The sequence below is a fragment of the Chrysochloris asiatica genome, unplaced genomic scaffold (genome assembly GCF_000296735.1).
Source record: "Chrysochloris asiatica unplaced genomic scaffold, ChrAsi1.0 scaffold00083, whole genome shotgun sequence".
NCBI classification, from domain to species: domain Eukaryota; kingdom Metazoa; phylum Chordata; class Mammalia; order Afrosoricida; family Chrysochloridae; genus Chrysochloris; species Chrysochloris asiatica.
This window is the reverse complement of record NW_006408601.1, coordinates 10,663,664-10,680,248: the sequence shown is the minus strand read 5'-3', so window position 1 is coordinate 10,680,248 and position 16,585 is coordinate 10,663,664. Positions and strand designations below refer to the sequence as shown.

The 16,585-nt window shown below is 42.8% G+C and overlaps 1 protein-coding gene across 2 annotated transcripts in view; it reads right to left on the bottom strand.

Moving 5' to 3' along the window:
• NAV2 (neuron navigator 2) overlaps positions 1-16,585 on the bottom strand; it is a 499,999-nt gene that overhangs the window by 227,754 nt on the left and 255,660 nt on the right. The gene's annotated exons all lie outside the window — the stretch shown is intronic.

Sequence of the window (16,585 nt, the reverse complement as noted above, 5' to 3'; positions counted from 1 at the left end):
TGCCCTGATCCAGGGCCCCGTATAAGTCAGGCTTTGGCCCATGTGCTTGACCACCTCACCAGGCTCGCTGGAGATGGTCCAGTTAGCACACAGCTCTCACTGTTGGGTGTGATGAGTCAGTCCTGGCAACTCCAGCTCTGTTTCTGTAAGACTCAGAGTGTTCCTCACTTGAATGACGGTGAACAAGAGTTGAAGCAACTTCCCACCCATATGAAAAGCTATGAGAGGTAATGTGGAAACCAGGTTTGTCCACGAACCAGCTTGGAGGTTTTAATTCAAACGTACACATGCCTAAGCTTATTAAAAAGGTGTTCCAGGGGCCTTTTGTCATTTTGAATAATGGATTCTGAATGTACAGTAACTAAGGATGTGATTGGGGAAAAAAGTTATTTGGCAATGCTTTTCCTCATAATCCTAAAACAACCACTGCATTTACTCTTTGTTCCTCATCCATTGTATCCCATCCCTCAGCTTTTTTTTTTTTTTTTTTTTGAGACTTCTTTTGTTCCAGGTACTTTCCCAGGAGTTGGAGATACAGCAATGAACATATATGTATGTCCTCAAAGTGTCCTAAGCCTTGTGGTGAGACAGATCATAACACAGAAATAACAACAGTGTGAAATGTTGTGACAAAAGTGTGTGTATGGAGCTATAGATCAGAGACAAGGAGGGATCCAAGAAGTCATTCAAGCCATTTCTTATGCTCCCTGCAGGAAACTTTTAAAATGGAATTCTTTACAAATATTCAAAGGAAATAAAGTATCCAGGCATCCACGCCCAATGAGCAAGATCAAACCGGGGCGGACAAAATATATAGCTTCTCCCCTTGATCAGGGTAAAATCTGGTCAGCCAAATACATTCATGACACTAACCAGAACTTCGACTTCCAGGGGCATATCCATTCGCTTCCAACACAATGAGAAACAGGACATAGAACTCAATCAAAATGTTATTCCTCCCTGTTCACCCAGCACGCAGATACCCTCTCCACTCAGCTGCATGTACTGGATCTATTTCTACAGTGAAGACGCCTTACAAGTCATCTCCTGAAGCTGGCTGGAAAAAAACTGGCATGCACATTTGACTCTTTCATTCTTTCCCAAATTTGGCTGAAAAGCCAGCAGCAAAGTTGAAGGTTTCAAATAATATTCAAATTGGCTACAGTCGCTGCCAGCTGTCAATTCAGATGCCACTAGTTCAAGGCAAGTGGCAAGACCTTTTATACCAAGAATCAAATGTGGCAATAACAGAAGTTGAAATGATGAACAGAAACCCAAATGCAACGTTATCTTTCTAATTTGAGACTTTAGGAGCCCTAATGGCACAATGGTTATGCACTCAGCTACTAACTGAAGAGTCAGCACTTTAAACCTGCCAGTGATTCTGTGTGAGCAAAGTCCTGGCAATCGCTCTCAAAAACAGAATACAGCCCAGGAAACCCTATGGAGCAGTTCTACTTCATCCTATAGAGTTGCTGTGAGTTAGAATTGAGCCGATGGTACACAAAAACCATGGATGGATGGATGGATGGGCAGGCAGGTGGACTAAGCTCGGCATTCCAGACCATCTTCACAACAAAGTATTATCAATGGTAGAATCCCCGCTGCCTTCCTGGTAGGAGACTCGGGTTCTATTGTGTGCTAACGCACCTCTGCCTGTCGGTGCGTGTGTGTGTGTGTGTGTGTGTGTCACTGTGATGTAGCATGGGTTTCAGCAGACCTTCTAGAATAAGATGGATTTGGTGATCTACTTCTGAAAGTCAGCCAATGAAAGCCCTATGGATCCCAATGGTCTAATCTACCATCAATCATGAGGATGATGCAGGACTCAGCAGGGTTCTGCCCTGTTGCAAATGGATGCTGCTTCCAAGAGCCAAGGGCTGACCTAATGGCAGCTAACAATACAACTTCACAGAAAAGCCACTTCAGGCACAGGGTAGTTGAGTCACTGCCCTGATAGCACACAGCAGTGAAAACCAATGCGGGAGATGCTGAGGCTCACAGCCTGCTGCTCATTTTCCTTTGCACAAATTAAATTGACCCAGGAGCTCTGGTAGTGTAGTGGTTATGAGTCAGGCTGCTAATCTCATAGTCAGCAGTTAGAAACTACCAGCGGTTCCATGGGAGAAAGATGAGGCTTTCTGTTCCCATAAACATTAACAGACTCGGAAACCCTATGCAGGGTTGCTATGAGTTGGAACTGACAACACATAACGATCACCACCATGGAGCCAAAGGTATGGAGTGAGGGGGACCTGGAATGGCAGGAGGGTACAGGTTAAGGTCCTGAGAGCTTCAGACTTCTATCTGGATGGGAGTGTTGTCTCTGATGGAAGGCTTTCTTGATGTGCCACTTCGGCCAGAAACTGAAGTGCAAGAGGAACCTGGATGTGGGGGAAGCTGTTTTGCTAAACCTAGGAGGAAATAATTGCTTGTTTACATCAACAAAAGGGGAAAACAAGCAGGTGAAACAAAATAGGGCATATGTGGTATGCAACATTTTTTCCTTGCGACACCCTCAGTAAACGCATAGTCTCAAAGGGCTGCTCAAACACAGGGACTCCTCGGTGTGCGTGGATACTAGGGCACCAGCAAGGAAGCAGGCTTCTGTGTTCAGTGTGTTGGAGTGGAATAGAGACAACCTTCAAGGGGAACTCAAAGAAATTTCAAGGACGCTTTGAGATTGCCAAAGGCCTTGGGGTTGGAGTTCAGACCCTTCCAACGAATATCCCCAGGGCAGAAAGGTTCTTGTGAGTATCCAGGCTGGTTAGGGCAGGCCCATAACAGTGGATCCCTTAGTTGCACCAGCCCCACCTGCTTCCACATCACAAGGCAGCTGTGAGTTTCCTCCTAGTCTCTGTTTGCTCTCCTTCACCTCAGACAATGTCATCACCTCCCCAATCCATTTCTCCTGGGAAGAGGCATGGTACAACCCAGCCTCTTCTCATCACCTGTCCTCCAGCCTTCGTTTGCTGGTGCTGACTTAACTTACTTTAAGTGCCTATCTCCGTCTGTAGAACAGATTCAGCAAACTAGGGCCTGCAGGCCAAGTCCAGCCCATTATCAGCTTTTACGAATAGTTTTATTGGAACACAGCCATGCTCATTCATTTATACATTGTCTCATTACAATGGCAGGGTTAAATAGTTACAACAGAGACCCTATGGTCCTCAAGACTGCTCGTTACAAAAGCTCTAAACTGAAAAGAGATATTCTAAGTAATAGTATTCTCTGCTTAAGTGACTGTAGAGGGTTCAATAGTGTCAGCAAAGATTTATGTCCACTCAGATCTGAGAATGTGACCTTATTTTGGAAATAAGATAGAGTCATGCATGGCATAATATCTGTTGGGGCAACATCCAACCACACATATGCAGTCCTATAAGGTTATAATGGAGTCTTGGTGTGGCACTGTGGGCTAATGCGCCAGACTGCAAAGTTGTTTGAACTGCAGGTCAGTGGTTCAAGCTCACCAGCTGCTCCTTGGAAACTCCTATACAGGGTCGCTATCGACTCGACGGCACTTCATAACAACAACAACAACACAAGGTTATAATAGAGTTTGTAAATCCTGTTCCAAGAGTCCAACAGCTTCCCATATGCAACCTGTGTAGATCATGTCTCTTATAAGCAAGCATACACAGAGTGACTGTCTACCATGTGGACAAAGGCACAGGACATACATAACCTATAATATGAACACCTTGGGAGTCATAATAAATGTCTATGTGGCTGGCTTATGTATTATAATATACATACGTATAATGACAGGAAGCAGCATCCTGTCTTGTGTGTCTTGAGCATTGCAATGCTATCTCTTTCATTTTCTGCAGAAAATATTACTGTGAAGCACATCCTGGCTCCCACACATACCAATACCAGTACTAGTGAGAACAGCAGGGAGAGGCAAGGGAGATGTATCCATCTGGGAGTGAAGCAAGCAACACAAAGGTGGGAAATCAGTTCTCAATTTAGGCATATTGTACTAAACAATCATGATGATCCCCAAAAACAAAGAAAAAAACTCTTCAAGCTGGTAAAGGGCCAGCTGCACTGAAAGCTTCAAGAGGAATGGAAATGTGAGCACGGCCTATATCAGACATGTAGAAATTGCTCATGATGTGAATTGAATGTCAAACACAAAGTGAACCCTCCTCTCTCAGCATGTTGGGGGTCACTGCTAATGCGTGAAGTTTGTTTGAAATGCTTCAAGAAAAGGCAGGGTCAGGCTATGACTGTTGACACAATGTCCAAATCATATAACGTTTTATTTCACAGAAGGTATCTTGGATGTGAAGCAATGCATGACTGTATTTGCAGATGTAATTAGTTAAGACGAGGTCGCATTTCAGTGGGCCCTGAACCCCATGACTGGTATCTTTATCAGAGGAGCAGAGGACGTAGATATAGACTTAGGAAAGATGGCCAGGTAATGATGGAGGCAGAGATGGGCGTGACGCAGAGCCACAAGTCAGGGAACAGCAAGAATTGCCAGCAAGCACCAGGAGCTACCAAGAAGCATGAGAGGGCTCTTCCCTAGAGCCTGCAGAGGGAGCGTGGCCCTGCTGACACCTTGACCTTCAACTTCTAGCTTCCGGAACTGTGAGAGAATAACTTTCTGTGTTTTAAGCCACCCAGTATGTGATGATTTGTTTGTTCTAGCAGCCCAGGAAACGAATACAGTCAGCACCAGCAATACAAACTTCTGTGTTTAATATACACAGATTTCTTTCCTCAAGAGTATGTTAGTTAGTTATTCCATTCCTGTTTCTTACTACACCTTGATCGAATTGAAAACTCTACGTGACGTCTCAGACTGCACTATTGAACACCCATCAATTACTAAAAAAAATCACAGATGGAGCTTTCAATGTTATTTGGAATTAGGATAACCCATCTTCCAGTTGAATGCTAGAACTCACTGCTTTTTGGTTTATATACATAAATATCAGTTATTTCCCTATCATTCATTCTTTCTATTTGTAGTAATTAACATTAGACAATGTTAACCACAAGGTTGGTGGTTTAGTCCCACCAGCCGCTCCTTGGAAACTCTATTCAGGGTTGCTATGAGTTAGAACTGACTGGACATCACTTAACAACAACAACAACAACAACAACAACAACAGGATTTATTGCATCCTGTGTAAAAAGCACTGTACATTTGTCTAATTTATCCCTCACAGTAACTCTGTGAAGTACAAAATATGATATCCCCATTTTATACATGAGGGAATTATAGCTTGGAGAAGTTAGGTAATCAGTCTAATGTCAAATAACAGGTTCCTCTGTCTGGCTCCAGTGTCTAAACTGTAAATAACTATTCAATATCTCATTCACTCACTCATTTATTCATTCTACCAACAAACTTTTATTGAAAGTCTCTGCATACCAAGTTTTGTGTCTGGCAATGAAGAGACGAAAAAGGAAGGAGCTCTGATCACAAGGAGCTCACAGATAAGGCCAGGCCAGGCCGGCCAGTGCGAGTCTATGCAGGCCCACTAGACACTAGGTGAGGCGTGGTGAGAACTCAGAGAAGGGATCTCAAACTCAGTCTTCAGGACTCCAGGGCTCATTTCCTGGGGGAATTGAAGTCTAACCTCAGACAGAGGCGTTAGACACTTGGAGGGGAGAGGAATGAAGAAAGTCTAAAGCACCTGCTACAAAGAATAATCCTGACAAAGATTGGGTCTCTGAGAGAATATGGCCCTTGCATGGAACAGGAGACTATACAGTATGGAAGAAACTTCACATGAAAAGACAGGGAAGTGGCAAGAAATGGGGTCAATGCCTTGAAGGCCATGGTGATGCATCGAGATTCTCATAACACTCACAGGAGAAATGGTCATTGTTGTGAGTCAAGTCTCAAGTTACAGAGTTATGGGTTGAATTGGGGCCCCTAAAAAAATAAGCTTAAGCCCTAACCTCCAGTATACATGAATGTGACTTTGTTTGGGAATCACACTGAAGTAATGTGGTACTAATCTACTATAACTGGTGTCCTTATAAAAGAGACAAGACATAGGAAGACAATCTTGTGAAGATGGAGGCAGAAACTAGTGTGATAATACATCTACAAGTCAAGGGTCACCAAAGATTGCCCAGGAACCAGGAGCAGTTAGGAAGACGCAACAAACTATTTCCTCCAGAGCCTTTGGAGAGTATGACACGTTGATTTAAAACTTAGGGCCTTCAGAACTTGAGATGATAGCTACTGCTTTAACTCACCCAGGTTGTGGCACATTATGATGGCCATCTGAAGGAAGCTAATGTGAGCTCCTGGGTATCTAAGTCTCCCCAGTGGAGCCTCAGATATAAAGTGAGCCATTAAAAGCCCTATGGAACACAGCTCTACTCTGACACATACGGGGCCATGGAAAGTTGGAATTGACTTGATGCTACTGGCTTTAGGAAACAAATAAGCAGAGGTTCATGTGACTACAATTCTTGTCTTCTCAATGAAAGTCATTTTCTCTTTTATAAAAATAAATAACTTCTGATTCACCACACCCCTCCCTTGCCTCCTGAAAACTTAGCTCCTTGAAGTGAACTCCACAACTCATTCTGCTTCTTCAAATCACAACGGCTAATATAAAAACCATGAAGTCCTGATGTGGCACTGTAGAATAAACACTGGGCTGCTAAACGCAAGGTCGTCCGCCAGCTGATACTTGGAAACCCTATACAGAGTCACAATGAGTCGGAACTGACTCAATGGCACTTTAACATCAACAATAAAAAAACCCCAAAGCCCATTTTGCCATCCAGTCGATTCCAACTCATAATGCCCATACAGATATAGACTTGCAACTGCCCCAAATAGTTATCAAGGTTGCAAATTCTTTCCAAGGGAATAGACAGCCACACCTTCCAAATCACCAGGCTCCTTATGCTAACATAAAATTACCAAAACCCAGACAAATTTAAACATAATTATGAACAGTTATTCTATAGGCCAGTAATTTGAAAAAAGTGGGTAATATGAGATACAATAAACAGAAAAGGGGGGGGGGATATAGATCAATCTTCACATGATTGAATGAGCCATATCTCCCTCCTTCCACTGGTATCAGGACACTGATGGTTTCTGGTCCTCCACCCAGCCTTATCATTGGAAATTTAAATTTAGTAAGCCTGCTTTTTAGCAGGAAAGGCATGATTTGCAACTTTGGGTGAAAGAAAAGCACCTGGACAATATAGAAGATGAAACTCTGAGGGTCAAGTTAAGAAGACAATGCAACAGACATATAACTGGTCTACTTAAGAAAGACGGAAAGAAGATGGGAGAGGAGAGCCACAGCTAAACAATACTAGCACAGCAGGAGGCGAGAATCTAAACCAACAGAAAAGGTGGCCACTGAGAAATACTCAGAGGCAGGCTTGTTGAACAAAGGTGAAGAACAGAAACAGCCAAGTCTCCATTTTAAGCTGTATTACAGCAGGGTGCAACCCTCCATGGCCTTAAACTTTCAGAAACAGTTTGCTACACCCAAAACCTTATGCCACTCTTGAAGAGAATAGACTAGGGCAGTCTCAATGGGTCTCTCCAGAGAGAGAGGACCCAGAGAGGATAGTCCGATACATGATCTGGAAGCTAACCTATTTCAGCAAAGGGGACAAGTAGTAACTAAGCATGATGTAACCCCATTTCTAACCTCAGCAAAATGAAACATTTTCAGAGAGATTGGGTCTTCTTGGAGAATCCATTCATTCAAATTTCTAAAGAATAGGGGATTAATACCCTGGTAAAGGTTTGACCAGAGATTAACAAAAGGACTTTGGTGAAGAGGGGGGGAAAAAAGGTACGAATAATTTGTAGGGTTGGAGTCTTGCTGTGGTGCTGTAGGATAAGCGCTAGACTGCAAACTGCAAGGTCAGCAGCTTAGACTCACCAGCCCCATCTCAGAATCCCTATTCAGGCTAGCTATAAGTCAGAACTGACTCAAAGGCACTTAACAACAGACAACAACAATCTGTAGTGTCTACTATGATCAGAGAAAGCAGTGAATACCAGAAAGATATTTGTTGTTGTTGTTGTTATGTGCCGTGGAGTCGATTCCGACTCATAGCGACCTGGTACAGGGTTTCTGAGGCTGTAAAATCTTTATGGGAGCTGAAAGCCTCATCTTTCTCCCGCGGAACAGCTGGTAGTTTCGAACTGCTGACCTTGAAAGATATTTACCTGTGCTTTATTGACTATGCAAATACTTTCAACTGTGTGCACCATGACAAACCATAGACAATAATGTGAAAATGGGTATTCTGGAACACTTGATTGTGCTCATGAGGAACCTGTACATAGACCAAGTGGCAGTCATTCGAACAGAATAAAGGGACACTGAATAGTTTAAAATTAGGAAAGGCGCACACCAGGGTGGTATTCTTTCATTCTGCACAATGAGCAAACAATTTGAGAAACTGGATTATATGAAGAAGAACACGACATCAGGATTGGAGGATGACTCATTAGTAACTTGCAATTTGCAGATGATACAATCTGCTTATTAAAAGCAAAGAAGACTTAAAATACCTACTGATGAAGATCAAAGAGCACAGCCTTCAGTATGGAGTCCATCTCAATGTAAAGAAAACAAAATTCCTTACCACTGAATCAATAAAGAGCATCAGAATAAATAGAGAAAGTATTGAAGTTGTCATAGATTCCATTTTGCTTGGATCCACTTGCAACACTCATGGAAGCAGCAGTCAAGAAATCAAAGGGTCACACTGCACTAGGCAAATTTGCAACACAAAACCTCTTTAAATTGTCCAAGAGCAAAGATATCAGTTTGAGGACTAAGATGCACCTGGCACAAGCCATGGTATTTTCAATAGCCTCATATGCATGTGAAAGTTGGACAATGAATAAGGAAGACTGTAGAATTATGATGTATTTGAATTATGGTGTTGGAGTCTTAGAAGTACCATGGGCTGCCAGAAGAACAAATAAATCTGTCTTGGAAGAGGTGCAGCCAGAATGCTCTTTAGAAGCCAGGATGGTGAGACTTCCTCTCTCGTACTTTGGACATGTTATGAGAAAAGACCAGTCTCTGGTCCCTCGGCATCACGATCGGTAAGTGAAGGATCAGTGAAAAAGAGGTAGACTCACAATGAAATGCCTGTTTCCCTACAAGTTTCATCCTTTCAAGGAGAGATATATAGTTGGGCAGGGGCACACATAGGCAGTACCGGTCGTGTTTATACATTTTACTAGCTTAAAACGTGGAGAATTTCTGCCTCTCTCTGCATGAAGGAGCAACTCTGCCAGGGTTTGGTGTGAGTGTAAGAAAGCTGGCCAGAGACCCAGCTTGACAGGAAGAGAAATCCAACTAGGGTGGCCAGCAGCAAAGGAATGAGCTGAGAGCTTCCCCTAAGGGGATTTCCAAGGAAATGGGTAGATGCAGTGGGATGTTCCCAACTGTGAAGGATCTACTTACTACTCCTGTGTCGATGAGCAGGAAGTAGGAAGGACAGAAGAGGGAAGCCCTTTTATGTTCTTATTAAATCTCCAAACGCAAACATACAAAACGTACCAGGCAATGCCTCCTTCTTATTGAAAATAAGATCCAATTGGGTATCCTAAATGTTTCTCAACTGATTCCAGAGCTGGTTATGTTACAACCAACAGGGCAGGGTGATTCAAACCTGCTGTTAATACAAGTACAGGAGAGAAAAATGCCAACTATTCCACAGCTGTCCGGCCGAATCCTGGTTGTGCTGATGCTCAGACACAAGGCAAGCTTCCAGAGTGGGAGTGAAACCAAATAAACCTGAAGGAGGTCAGTTTAGGATAGTCCTTAAATAACAGCCAAGAATGCATGGGTTGTGTTGGACAACTCAGATTATATTCCCTGCCCTTGCCTTTAGTCAAACTATGCACTGAAAGTCTCTGTTGAATCTGGTTTCCGAGTTGCCAATAGGTTTTTAACTCATGGAAATAAGTCTGCATGCAAACACGCTAGAGGGAGCTGAATGTACAGAGGTGTTTTTGGAGGGGGTGGGCAGGGTATAGGGAGAAATCAGATATAGTCTGTTGGTGTTGTTAAGTGCCATCGAGTCGGTTCTGACCCATAGCGATCCTGTATAGGGTTTCCGAAGAGCAACTGTTGACCTTGCGGTTCAAACTGATATTTTGCAGTCCAGTGCATTAACTCACAGTGCCACTCCAGGACTCCCTGTTGCTATTGTGAAGTGCTGTTGAGTTGGTTCTGACCCATAGCAACCCTGTATAGGGTTTCCGAGGAGTAGCTGGTGAGCTTGAACCGCCAACCTTGCAGTTCAAATGGCTTTGCAGTCTGGCGCATTAACCCACAGCACCACACCAGGACTCCCCAGGACTCCTAGACCCCAAGAAATAGAAGCCAGAAATTGATACACGGCCACGAGAACATGAGCCCAGGAGTGAGGGATACTTCCAGTTAGAACACGGAGCATTTAAAATGGACACTTGAAGGGTGCATTCATTCATTTAAAATAAAAAATAACCCAGTTGCTGTCACATTGATACCAACTATGCTTACTCGAACCCATATGTGTCAGAGTTGAATTATGCTTCACTTTTCAATGGCTCACTTTTCAGAAGAAAATTATCAGGCATATCTTCCAAAGTGCCTCAGGGTGGACTTGAATCTCCAATCTTTCAGTTAGCAGCCAAATCATTAACTGTTTGCACTGCCCAGATTATGGCGGCACCAACATCAGCAATGACCAGCTTCATGGGGCACAGAAGGGGACTCAAACATTCTAAAATATGACTTTGAAACAGACCCCCCACCCACCCATTTAATTTACGTAACATTTTAGTAACCAGCAGCACAGATATTAAAGTCCAAATGTGTTTAAGTGGAATGCAAACATTTGTTCAAAGCTGTGGGTGTTTGAAAGCATAGCAGCCTTTTTCAGGAGATACAGAAATGCAGACAAATCACCTCTTTTTTTGGCACTAATTGCTCAAACTGGAGTCCTGGTGTGGTGCTGTGGGACAACACACTGTACCACAAAGTTGGTTTGATATCAAATTCACCAGCCGTTCCTCAGAAACCCTATACAGGGTCACTATGAGTCAGTACTGACTCGACCGCACTTTATAACAATTCTGCAAACTGAGAGGCAAAAAATGTCCTAGACTCCAGGTGTAAATTCCATTTTCATTTTTTTTTTTTTTTCTATTCCCAACTATTAGCCCTGGCTCATCTTGCTTTTGACAGTTCACTAATCTATATTTAATGAGATAAAGTTAAAGAACTTCTAGCAAATAGACATTTTGTTAAAAGATCACAATGTGAGCAACAAAAGAACTTACCGATTCGATATTTAACCTAGAAGAATTCAATGAGGAAATACCTGCAACCCATCATCTTTACCAGTCTGAACACCACAGTGGCTGTGGAAGTTATCATAGACAATATCATCAGTGTGCTAACAAAGGCAGAGCTAGCTAACAGACAGAGAAACTTACAGGGTTTTAGCTGGCCGGGGACTTCATCACTGAAGAGCTTTGTCAATCTCTCTGTCAATGCCCACAAACCAAACTCTAACTGAACCGTACTATACTTTCCCTTTTGCTGGAAGCCTGCCAAGCAAACAAAGTTCCCTGGGCAGGGCATTGTGAGTCCCTCCACCAACTGCTGCTGATCTGTCCCCAAGCTGGGCAATTTCTCACTAGGAAAATAGATTTCTGTCCTGACTGATCTGTGTGAGTGACTAGGTCATCCACAGTCCCAGGTTAACTTGGAATTAACCATGAGTTCACAAAATGAGGTTGTCAGGAAGAACACAAAATAGATTCAGGAAACCTGAGTTCTAATCCCATTTCAGCCACTGTCTTTCCAGTTCTTTCAACGAAGACTTCCTGAATATGACTCACACGCAGAGCTTTGGAATCAAGCAGATCCTTGTTTGAATCTCAGTTCTGGTCCTTGTTATTTAAATGATAATAAAAAGTTATTTACCCACTCTGAATCTCAGTTTCTTTATCTGTAAAATGGGAGTGATACTATTGACACTTGTGGTTGGTGGTATAAAGGATGAAATATGACTCTGCAGGCAAAGTACCTACACAACACCTCCAGGCTCAAATCCAAACAGCAGTACCGTGGAAGAAAAGCTTGGCAATCTACTTCAGTGATGATTACAACCAACAAACACAATGAAGCTGTTATACTCTGAAACACATAGGGACACCATGATTCAGCACTGACTCAATACCAATGAGTCTTCTTTTTTCCCATGATCATTATTATTATTTTATCATTAAATATTACTTTAATTCATACTCTATCATCTCACTTACATTAAAAGTAGACATTAAAGTATAAGGACTCCTGGTGTGGGACTGTGGGTTAATGTGCTGGAAGGCAAGGTCAGTTTGAACCACAGGTCAGCAGTTCAAGTTCACCAGCCACTCCTTGGAAACCCTATGAGGTGTCACTATGAGTCGGAACTGAGTCAACAGCACTTACCCAACAACAGCAGCAAAGTCATAAGGGCTCCTGGTGTGGTGCTGTAGGATCAGTATTGGACTGTGAACCACAAGGTCAGCGGTTCAAAGCTATAGTCACTCCCTGGAAACCCTATACAGGGTCGCTATGTGTCAGAACCAATTCAATGGCACTTAACAACAACAAAATCGTAAGACAGGCCTTTGTAATATCTGCCTGTCAAAATACATGTGAAACTTTTTAACAATGATGAAAAGAAGAGGAGGGAGGTGATGGTAATGAAAAATCTCTCTGATGTCACTGATTGGTCTTGATAAAGCCTACCTGAAAAGTGAGCAAAGAAAAAGATCAGCTCAAGCCTGCTCCCAAAGAAATATGCTTCCAACACCATTCCACAGGGTCCTCTAACCACACACCACAAAGAGACATGAGACATTTTATGACTCAGGGGGGATGCCCCCTCCTCTGAGAATCAGTGCTCTCATAAGCCATGGAAAGCTGGTTTTCAGCATTAGACTGATTAACTGACATCTAAAAGGTACAATCTGTTTTTATCTGGATCAAAGGCAAGAAGATTAATGTCTCCACCATTAGTTTAAATTCCTAGACAAGAAAAGCACCAAAGGTTCTTTATCTGGGGTTCCAGTAGGAAAGGCTAGAGCAAGGCAGGCTCAAATCGGCTTCAAAACTACTGACTGCCTGGGGGGCTCCCAGAAAGAAGGGGCACATCCAGCCTCCCTGGGATCATTCCATCTGAACTGGATTCAAGAAAAAGCGACATAGTTCCCTACAAGTCAGGGAGTACCAGATATGTCCTTCTTGACAGCCCTAGCTAAAAAGTTCTTGGCTTCTTACACCACGTGCCTCAAAGTGGTCTTTTCTCTCAGTTCAGATGCTGGGTGTGGCATGCCTTGAGATAGTCAAATATGATGGAGACCTCAGAGACAATGTTGGACTGCTAAGGTGAGAGGGTCCTTCATATATGGGGGGTGGGGGAAAACTATTAAAATTCACCAGTGTCCCTGGATAGTAGAAATGAGCAACACATTTGGCAACTAACCAAAAATGGAAAGTTTAAGTCTACCTGGAGTTACCTTGGAAGAAAGTCCCAGTGATCTAATTCCCAAAAACTCAGTCACTGAAAACCCTATGGGCCTGGTTCTATTCTGACACACATGGGCCGCCACGAGTAGGAGCCAACTCAACGGCAACTGTTTTGGTTTTGTTGTTTCTAACTGGCTTAGAATTCACTCATTTAAGTATATGATTCAGTGACTTTTCATTATAGTCAAAGAACTGTGCAACCATCACTGAATTTTAATTTTAAAACGCTTTCACCACACCAAAACGAAAGTCCATAACCCTCAGTAATTATTCTTCATTTCCTTCCCTTTCCCTTCCCCTTTCAGCCCTAGATAGCCACGAATCTTTCTGTTTCTACAGGTTTGCCCCTTCTAGACATTTAATAAAAATGGAATCATATACTATTTGCTCTTTTGTGACTGAGGAAGCCATGTTTTAATGTAGACTTCCTGAAACCCAGAGCTGCACTGTCCAATACTTTAGGGTCTAGCCACATGTGGCCATTTAAATTAATTAAAAGTTGTTGTTGTTGTTGTTAAGTGAAGTTGAGTCAGTTCCGACTCATAGTGACCCTGCACAGGGTTTCTAAGGCTGTAAATCTTTACGGGAGCAGAATGCCTCATCTTTCTCACGCGGAACTGCTGGTAGTTTCGAACTGCTGGCCTTGCGGTTGGCAGCCCGACTTGTAACCACTTTGCTACCAAAGCTCCTTAATTGAAAGTTACCACACTAAAAAATTCAGTTCCTCATTCCCACTAGCCACATTTCAAGTGCTCCATAGTCACATGTGGCTGACGGCTACCATGTTAGATGGCACAGAGTCAGAATATTTCCATTACTGCAGAGAGTTCAATTGTACAGTACTGAACCACAGGCTACCCAGGCACTTGATGATTAAATACAGACCAACTCTCTGTAAAATGTCGGCTCCATTTGGTGCTGGAAAGAAACTACCTACAGCAGATGGAGAGTGAGGAATAGGAAGAGCTCAAGAAAAAAGGAGGGAGGGAGTGGATGAGTGGGCCAAGAAGAAGAGCCAACAGTCCTCCTTCACCCTTCCCACCCCACCTCAATGTTTTCCCATATCCAGAGAGCCCTGCCCCCCCTCCCCCATCCCCAGACCTGAAAAGTTCTCTGTTTAGTTAAGCTCATCCAACAGGCAGCGATGCCAAAGCCTTTGGAAGCACTTCAAGGAATCCAGCCTCTACTTTGACTTTTTGATGGATTCTGGAGCATTTTATGCCAGAAGGTGATCTGAGGGGCTCCTTAATAAGAGTGAACATTTTTGATCAGTTTCTGGCCAACAGCGGCCACTGTGGTTGCCAGGACATGACCACTAATGCTGACCAATACCCCAAGATCAAAGCTATAACATTTGGTACCGTCATAAATAAGGGAACTCAGAAAACTTGGCCGAAGGGTCAGCACCACACCCCCTACCTGGAGCTGTCCGTTAGTTCAGTAAGTTATCTTCCCTCTAAACTGTTAAAAGCCACTCGAATGACCAGCACCCAGGAGCAGGGCAGGAAGCTATTTCAAATTGTGGGTGTGAATGGATTAGGATGATTGGATGACAGAAAAACACACAGGAAAAGAAATAAGATCACATTTAAAAAAGAAAGTCCCTCACAATCAAAGAGTCCTTTGTTCCAAAAACAGTGGAGAAAAATCACCAATATTTGATCTTTAAAAATGATTTCTAGAGGAGTGTAATTAAGTTAGCTAATTTCCATTTGTTTAGAGTTCTGCTGAAAACCAGATCTTTCTTCTAGTTTAGTAGTCAATTTATAAAACAAAACGACAACATAACAAGAATTTCTTTCAATAAGCTTATTTGTTTAAATCAATACTTTTATCTCAATTTACCAATCCACCAATGAGCGGCAATGGGGCAGGGGATTTTGAGAATCAATAAGTTACATTTCTAAGATACCAGGAGCAAAGGGTTAGCTGGTAAATATTTACCTGTCCATTGGCTAGAAACTGTTCTTTTAGTGAAGGTCAGTCTTAATCTGAGTTTTTGAGTCCTTTGGTTTTCAAAAGCACACTTAACTATGGAGTCTCCAGGAGAGACGTGGCTAAACCGTGAAAGGTAGCTACTAAATGAGCACTTTAGACTTTGGATCTTTCAGCACCTATGGTTACTTTGTCTCTTGCCATCAACATCTGGCATTTTGTATACTCACAAATACATTCATGAAACAAACATTATCCACACAAGTAAGGGTTCTTTTCCCCCCGTGTATTTCATCTCATAATTTTATGAAATTGTGCTGTTCTCATGTATATTTTGAGTTGAAGGAATTAAAGCTCGGAGATATTAAAAGATCCAAGTCACAAAGTTATCAAGTGGAGTTTCTGGGATCAGATCCTTAGTGTGTGAAGACAAGTCTGGCATTTAGACCATCATCATCACACGACAATGTTTCCAGTTGGTCTGGAAAAGAAGAAACAGTGGAGCATGAAAATATGAAAACCAAGGATCGCTATGCCTGAGAATGGGCAGAAGGACAGCCAGGCCATTTTACATGATGCTACTTTCACATGTACCAAGGGTCCTTGTGGCTTCCCAGTGTGACACTGGGCTGCGTAACACAGGGTCAGCAGTTCAAACCCACCAGCTGCTCCTCTGAAACCCTATACAGAGTTGCTATGAATAGAAATTAACTCAACAGCACTTAAAAACTTTCCCAGGTAGTTTTGAGGTTGACCAAGGTGAATCTCAGAAAGCAAGTGAGGCTCTTGTCAATTAACTTAATTGCTAGGTTTCTACTTCTCAGAACACAAGGATGCTTCAGTGTCTCCCCACTAAGAACTCTCAGAGTTACAGGCTGTCAGGTAGTAAAATGCCAGTATATTTCATCTGGTAAGCCTGTGCTCTAAATATTCTCATTTTCATGCAACTGAAGTCAGAGGGCTGTTGTTTTGACAAGTGAAATTGACCCACTGGTGCATATCTATAGGGTCTGGCTGTGGCGCTGTGGGTTAATGCGTGGGACTATAAAGTCAGTTTGAACCACAAGGTCGGTGGTTCAAACTCCCCAGCCGCTCCTCAAAGCCCT